This window comes from Schistocerca cancellata, chromosome 10 (assembly GCF_023864275.1).
Source record: "Schistocerca cancellata isolate TAMUIC-IGC-003103 chromosome 10, iqSchCanc2.1, whole genome shotgun sequence".
In the NCBI taxonomy this organism is placed as follows: domain Eukaryota; kingdom Metazoa; phylum Arthropoda; class Insecta; order Orthoptera; family Acrididae; genus Schistocerca; species Schistocerca cancellata.
In genome coordinates this window covers 200,319,881-200,328,479 of record NC_064635.1, presented here as the reverse complement: position 1 = coordinate 200,328,479, position 8,599 = coordinate 200,319,881, and positions in this window count along the sequence as shown.

The window sequence follows — 8,599 nt, the reverse complement described above, 5'->3', positions numbered from 1 at the left end:
CCTCACAGAAATAAATAAACAAATCTAGTGACCACTATATCATTTTGATTTCTATGAGCGAGTAGCAACCACATTTTATGCATCTTCTCATTGAAATGCTGAGAAACTATTCTTCGGGTGCTTTTATAGCTGCGCATATTCAATATGGTACTACACACCATTTGTCAGCCATTTTCCGAAACATTAAGCTCCAAAACAAAATATCAATGTCAATGAACTTTACGACAGTAGGAGCATTTTAATGGGTTTTGAAATTATCTGAATTTCAGTTCCCCTTATTTCTATATTGCAAGTTCAAAAATGGCTCTGAGCACTATGGGACTCAACATCTTAGGTCATAAGTCCCCTAGAACTTAGAACTACTTAAACCTAACTAACCTAAGGACATCACACACTCCAATGCCCGAGGCAGGATTCGAACCTGCGACCGTAGCAGTCCCGCGGTTCCGGACTGCAGCGCCAGAACCGCTAGACCACCGCGGCCGGCTATACTGCAAGTCACGAGGGAAAGAAAGCATGCTCTTACCCTAAAATAACATAATTAACCATTCAAGATGATTCCGAGAAAACAACCAAATATCAATTGCGTGACGTGTGCTTCAACATTAGATGCGACATACTTCCGGAAACCTACCATGGACTTGTCGAATTTATGTCACGGAGAAACTTTTATTCTAATCCGTTCCGGAGGTGGCCCAACATGTTGCTAAGCATGGAGTCGTTATCTTTTGGTTCTCCGTTGTATATACTTCTAGTAAAATATGTTGCTAGCTGCATGATATATACGTCAACGCCAATGAAATTAGTTTCAAAGAAACAGAAATTGTCCAGGAGGTTACAAGCAACAAGGCAAGACTTTAATTTTTCAGGGTAATGCCATGGCATTAACGTGTGGTGCAGTTGTTATTAGAACCGAACAGGAACGATTGTTGTTATTGTGTGCCAGAGAACGTGCACATAACGAGAGAGGACCAGCTTGTAGCAAATCGCCCCTTCCACCTTTCGCTACCACTCAAGACGAGAGCGCTTTCGCAAGAGGAGAGAATGGTGAAGTTCTTCTTCGCAGAAAGCGATGAGAGGGAGGACGCGATCCTCAACCTTAACAGGCGGGCCGACCGGCCGTAATGACGTCACATCGTTACCCCGGCAGCCAATCACGCGGAAGCCGTTCCGCCCCCATATTTCCCGATAACAGCTGCATTGGAGCAACGCCGAATGCTACTCCATCTTCCCGTTCCCCTCTTCCCAGCCTTCGATTCTCTTTTGTTTTTTTCTCGATCTCCATCCCCCCCACCCCCTCCCACCCCCCTTTCCCTGTCTCTGTCTTTTGTGCCCCCTGTCCCAGCGACCGGCGTATCTCCGACGAACTCATTAAATTTACAAATACCTGTTAGGTCTCTCCAGCAACAGACTTTATCGGTGCTTCATTACTGATGTTTGCTATTCTCCTGTATACAGAGCCTTTCACAAATGGACCTGTACACCTCTAGAGGCTGGTTACGGGACTAGGAAGATAAAATGCACTTTCTAGACCCAAGATTTCGACACCAAAATGTTATGCCTGTCTCTCTTATTTAATTGCGCTCCCTGACAAAAAAGCGAAGCACCTAGAATCACTGCTTAGAGGTAAATATAACTTCGTCACACCATCGGTGGGTATGTAAATGATTAGAACCGAAATTATTTTGACAGGTAGGACGGACTCCAGACTGCATTACTGTTGCACATGTTTGGTGTTATTGCGAAACCTACTAAACCAACAGTCTTGCCACATAAGTAATACTGCACTCATGCTCATAAATTAAGGATAATGCTGATACATGGTGGAACAAAGGTCTGGTGGGCGGCCTGCAGGTTTAAATCACCTCTGGGTATGACCATGCAGTGCATTTGACCTGCGGTCGTCGCACAGTGGCGCTGGCAACAGTCCATATATGCAGAGGTGTCTCGGTGCTTGTCAGAGTACAGTGCAGCGAGTAAGTGTGCAGACGTTTTCAGACGTTCTAATGGTGACTGTGTGTTGAAACAGGCTCACAGAACACATATTGATGACGTTATGAGGGGTAGAATACTAGGGTGACTGTAGGCTGGTCAAACACAGCAGGTCGTAGCACGGGCTCTCCGTGTGCCTCAAAGTGTGATCTCAAGATTATGGCAACGATTCCAGCAAACAGGAAACGTGTCCAGGCGCTACAGTACGGGACGTCGACAGTGTACAACACCACAAGAAGACCGATATCTCACCATCAGTGTCCGCAAACGGCCACGGAGTACTGCAGGTAGCCTTGCTCGGGACCTTATTGTAGCCACTGGAGCAGTTGCCACCAGACACACAGTCTACAGATGACTGAACAGACATGGTGTATTCGCCCAGAGACCTGCAAGGTGCATTCCACTGACCCTTGGTCACAGGAGAGCCCGTAAAGCCTGGTGTCAAGAACACAGTACATGGTCACTAGAACAGTGGTCCCACGTTATGTTCACAAAAGAGTCCAGGTAAAGTCTGAACAGTGATTCTCGTCGGGTTTTCATCTGGCGTGAACCAGGAACCAGATACCAACCCCTTAACGTCCTTGTAAGAGACTTGTATGGAGGTCGTGGTTTGATGGTGTGGGGCGGGATTCTGATTGGTGCCCGTACATTCCTTTGGCAGAGGAACTGTAACACCACTGTTGCACCACTATGTCCGCCTCTTAACGGGTGCAGTGGGTCCTACCTTCCTCCTGATGGATGATAACGCACAGCCCCACCGAGCTGCCATCGTGGAGAAGTACCTTCAAACAGAAGATATCAGGCGAATGGAGTGGCCAGCCTGTTCCCCAGACCTAAACCCCATCGAGCACATGTGGGATGCTGTCGGTCGACGTATCGCTGCACGTCTTCAAACCCCTACGACACTCCAGGAGTTCTGACAGGCACTGGTGCAAGAATGGGAGGCTATACCCCAGCAGCTGCTCGACCACCTGCTCCAGAGTATGCCAACCCGTTGTGCGGCCTGTGTACGTGTGCATGGTGATCATATCCCATACTGATGTCGGGGTACATGCGCAAGAAACAGTGGGATTTTGTAGCACATGTGTTTCGGGACGCTTTTCTCAACTTAACACCAATACCGTGGACTTGCAGATCTGTGTCGTGTGTGTTCCCTATGTGCCTATGCTATTAGCGCCAGTTTTGTGTAGTGCCACGTTGTGTGGCACCACATTCTGCGATTACTCTTACTTTATGACCAAGAGTGTAGTTCCTGTCAGATCAAAGTTAAGGGCTGTCGGGCTTGGCTAGCACTTGGATGGCTCACCATCTGTGTCTGCCGAGTGCTGTTGGCAAGCGGAGTGCCCTCAGCCCTTGTGAGGCCAATTGAGAAGCTACTTGATTGAGGAGTAGCAGCTGCCGTCATGAAAACTGACAAAGGTCAGGAGAGCAGTGTGCTGACCACATGCTGCCCTGTATCCGCATTTGGTGATACCTATCGCGTGAAGGTGAGATGGCGGTCGGTCGGTACCGTTCGGCCTTCTGAGGCCTGTTCTGAGGAAGTCAGCATTTGGATGGCTCACCGTCTGGGTCTGCCGAGTGCTGTTGGCAAGTGGAGTGCCCTCAGCCCTTGTGAGGCCAATTGAGAAGCTACTTGATTGAGGAGTAGCAGCTGCCGTCATGAAAACTGACAAAGGTCAGGAGAGCAGTGTGCTGACCACATGCTGCCCTGTATCCGCATTTGGTGATACCTATCGCGTGAGGGTGAGATGGCGGTCGGTCGGTACCGTTCGGCCTTCTGAGGCCTGTTCTGAGGAAGTCAGCATTTGGATGGCTCACCGTCTGGGTCTGCCGAGTGCTGTTGGCAAGCGGAGTGCCCTCAGCCCTTGTGAGGCCAATTGAGAAGCTACTTGATTGAGGAGTAGCAGCTGCCGTCATGAAAACTGACAAAGGTCAGGAGAGCAGTGTGCTGACCACATGCTGCTCTGTATCCGCATTTGGTGATACCTATCGCGTGAGGGTGAGATGGCGGTCGGTCGGTACCGTTCGGCCTTCTGAGGCCTGTTCTGAGGAAGTCAGCGCCTGATATGTTGTATAAGGGGTGTCAACAGCTCCTATGTTGAGTGACCACTGTGAACGGCATGGAGATGTCACATACTCATGTGAGACAATGTTTCAACACTTGACAGAGTTGTCTCCATTTTGCTGACTGGTCGAATTGTGTAATATCCAAAATTGTGAGGCATTGGGATGTTGGACTAAATGGTAACGTAAGGGCAGGCATAATCCTCATCAAGGTTCTAGTTGACCATATCTGTCACGAAGGAGGATTGCCGTCGTGCGCACCACATCATCACATCTACACCTGCTGTCTGAGAAATGGAGTCACAGCAACATTTTGTGACATCCAGCACCAATGATCAGAATCTAGCAGCAGCCACACTAGGTAATTACCGTCTCATGTGTTGGCTGCCGTTAACACCACAACACAAATGGTTCCATTTGGAATGTTGCCATCACCGGGAGTGCTAGATTTCTTGGGTTTTAAATGATCCTTTTTAGAAAACATAGTAATGTATATTCGTAAAAATCCCAATGCTTTGAAATACAGTGCCGTTTTAAACTGGAGAGCCAAAGAAATTTGTATACCTGCCTAATATCGTGTAGGGCCCCTCGCGAGCACATGACATGGCATGAACTCGACTAATTTCTGAAGTTGCGCTGGAAGAAATTGACACACATCCTTAAGAAGATGATCTCTTCTGAACAGTACGTTGCAAGGCATGCCAGATATGATCAACAGTGTTCATGTTTGGTGAGTTTCGTGGACAGCGAAAGAGTTTAAACTCGGAAGAATGTTCCTGAAGACACTCTGTGGCATTTTTGGACTTATGGGGTGTCGCATTGTCCTGCTGGAATTGCCCAAGTCCGTCTGAATGCACAATGCACATGAATGGATGCAGGTGACCAGACAGGATGCTTACGTACGTGTCACCTGTCCTGTCAGAGTAGTATCTAGACGTATCAGGGGTCCCACATCACTCCAACCGCACACGCCTCACACCATTACCACTCACTGCAGACGTGCGTGGTCTATGGATTCATGAGGTTGTCTGCATACCCACACACGTCCATTTGATTGACAGAATTTGAAACGAGACTCGTCCTACCAGACAACATGTTCCCAGCCATCAAGAGCCCCCCCTCCTGCCGGAGGTTCGAGACAAAAATAGTTCAAATGGCTCTAAGCACTATGGGACTTAACATATGAGGTCATCAGTCTCCTAGACTTAGAACTACTTAAACCTAACTAACCTAAGGACATCATACACAGCCATGCCCGAGGCAGCAATCGAATTTACGACCGTAGCAGCAGCGCGGTTCCAGACTGAAGCGGCCGGCGAGGTTCGAGTCCTCCCTCGGGCATGGCTGTGTGTGTTGTTCTTAAAATAAGGTAGTGTAAGTTAAAGTAGTGTGTAAGTCTAGGGACCGATGACCAAAGCAGTTAGGTCCCTTAGGAATTCGCCGGCCGGGGTGGCCGAGCGGTTCTAGGCGCTACAGTCTAGAAACCGCGCGACCGTTACGGTCTCAGGTTCGAATCCTGCCTCCGTGCATGGATGTGTGTGATGTCCTTAGGTTAGTTAGGTTTAAGTAGTTCTAAGTTCTAGGGGACTGATGACCTTAGAAGTTAAGTCCCATAGTGCTCAGAGCCATTTGAACCTTAGGAATTCACACACACACACATCCAGAGTCCAATGCCGGTGTTGACGGGCCCAGGCGACGCGTAAGGTTTTGTGTCGCGCAGTCATCAGCGGTACACAAGTGATCATTCGTCTCCGAAAGCCCATATCGATGGTATTTCGTTGAATGGTTAGACACTTGTTGATGGCCCAGCATTGAAACCTGCAGCAATTTTCGGAACGGTTGCACTTCTGTCACCTTGAACGATTCTCTTGAGTCGTCTTTGGTCCCGTTCTTGCAGGATATTTTCCGGCCTTTTTTTTTAACTTTATTGTTATTTTAACACCTGAACAACCAGGTAGGCTGGCAGCGGCATGATAAGCCGCTCTTCAGCCATAGTGGTGACAATAACAGTACAAGAATGGAGAATTAAAATGAACAGAGTGATGGGCAAAAAATAGTGGTCACAGAGACACAAAAAAACACGGAGGCGTTCACACGCGACGATAACGACACTGAAAACACGTTGACACGGCGCACATAACACTGATGAATCCGACGGCACAAGTGAACGTAAAAGCGTGGCGGTGGACACTAAAAACTGAAAACGACGTCACACACACAAGACACTGATGGCGATGATCTCCGGCGCGCGAAAGTCCACGTAGCGTGTGCGAGTCTGGGGACCTGCCAAGAGGGGAAGAGCTGTGAGGGCGGGTGGAAAGGGTGGAGAGGGGAGAACAGAGATGCCAATGGCTGAGGAGATGGGAGGAGGAGTAGAAGGACAGGGGAGGGGAGGCCCGGGGGAGGAGTGGGGAGAAGGGGAGGAGGGATGGAGGGTGCCCAAAGGAACAGATGCAGGAAGAGGGAGGGAGGATCAAAGTTGGTAGGAGGGGTAGATGGAGGGGAGGATGACATCATCAGGGAGGGGGAGCCGGCGGAAGCCGCCTTGGGAGAGGGTAAGGAGGGTGGAGAGATGGAGACCGGGTGGGACGTGGGAATACAGGCACGGCAGCGGGCGGGGGTGGGAGAGGATCGGGGCGACAAGCGGGTGAGGAGGATCGAGTTTACGGGAGGTGTACAGGATCCGTATCCTTTCCGGCCTTAGCCATGTCTGAGATTTGATGTTTTGCCGGATTCCTGGTATTCACGGTACACTCGTGAAATGGCCGTACGGGAAAATCCAAAATTCGTCGCTACCTTGCAGATGCTGTGTCCCATAGCTGGTGCGCGCTGACTGCAACACCACCTTCAAACCCGCTTAAAATCTTGATAAGCTGCCATTGTAGCAGCAGTAACCGATCCAACTCTTTCGCCAGACAGTTGATGTCTTACATAGGCGTTGCCGACCGCAGCGCCGTATTCTGCCTGTTTACGTCTCTCTTTATTTGAATACGCGTGCCTATACCAGCTTCTTTGGCACTTGAGAGTAGAATGTATCAGTCCAATTTCGATAAGAATGAGGGCAGTTGAAAACTGATGTAAGAATCAGCACGGCACTGCTGACACAACGGTTACCAGATGGCACATAGTGTGGTACATTAGACGGTAAGCATGTGCCTGCGATGTGCAAGACATGCTTCCACCTGGTCTATAAAGCAGTTTCTCACTGTCGTTCTCAGACAACGGCTACACTGCGGAATGGTACCGTCCCTAGTATGAAAGTTACGAAGTACAGAAGCAGCGAATGCTTCGCAAGTTTTAAAAATTAAAAGTGAGAGGAGGCACAACAGACTTGCCACGTCATACAAGAAATAGGAAGTGCAGGGAAACTAAGACGAAATGGCTGCAGGAAAAATGTGAAGACATCGAAAAAGATATGATTGTCGGAAGGACATACTCAGCATACAGGAAAGTCAAAACAACCTTTGGTGACATTAAAAGCAACAGTGGTAACATTAAGAGTGCAACGGGAATTCCACTGATAAATGCAGAGGAGAGAGCAGATAGGTGGAAAGAATACATTGAAAGCCTCTATGAGGGTGAAGATTTGTCTGATGTGATAGAAGAACAAACAGGGGTCGATTTAGAAGAGATAGTGGATCCAGTATTAGAATCGGAATTTAATAGAGCTTTGGAGGACTTACGGTCAAATAAGGCAGAAGGGATAGATAACATTCCATCAGAATTTCTAAAATCATTGGGGGAAGTGGCAACAAAACGACTATTCACGTTGGTGTGTAGAATATATGAGTCTGGCGATATACCGTCTGACTTTCGGAAAAGCATCATCCACACAATTCCGAAGACGGCAAGAGCTGACAAGTGCGAGAATTATCGCACAATCAGCTTAACAGCTCATGCATCGAAGCTGCTTACAAGAATAATATACAGAAGAATGGAAAAGAAAATTGAAAATGCGCTAGGTGACGATCAGTTTGGCTTTAGGAAAAGTAAAGGGACGAGAGAGGCAATTCTGACGTTACGGCTAATAATGGAAGCAAGGCTAAAGAAAAATCAAGACACTTTCATAGGCTTTATCGACCTGGAAAAAGCGTTCGACAATATAAAATCGTGCAAGCTGTTCGAGATTCTGAAAAAAGTAGGGGTAAGCTATAGGGAGAGACGGGTCGTATACAATATGTACAACAACCAAGAGGGAATAATAAGAGTGGACGATCAAGAACGAAGTGCTCGTATTAAGAAGGGTGTAAGACAAGGCTGTAGCCTTTCGCCCCTACTCTTCAATCTGTACAACGAGGAAGCAATGATCGAAATAAAAGAAAGGTTCAGGAGTGGAATTAAAATACAAGGTGAAACGATATCAATGATACGATCGCTGATGACATTGCTATCCTGAGTGAAAGTGAAGAAGAATTAAATGATCTGCTGAACGGAATGAACAGTGTAATGAGTACACAGTATGGTTTCAGAGTAAATCGGAGAAAGACGAAGGTAATGAGAAGTAGTAGAAATGAGAACAGCGAGAAACTTAACATCAGTATTG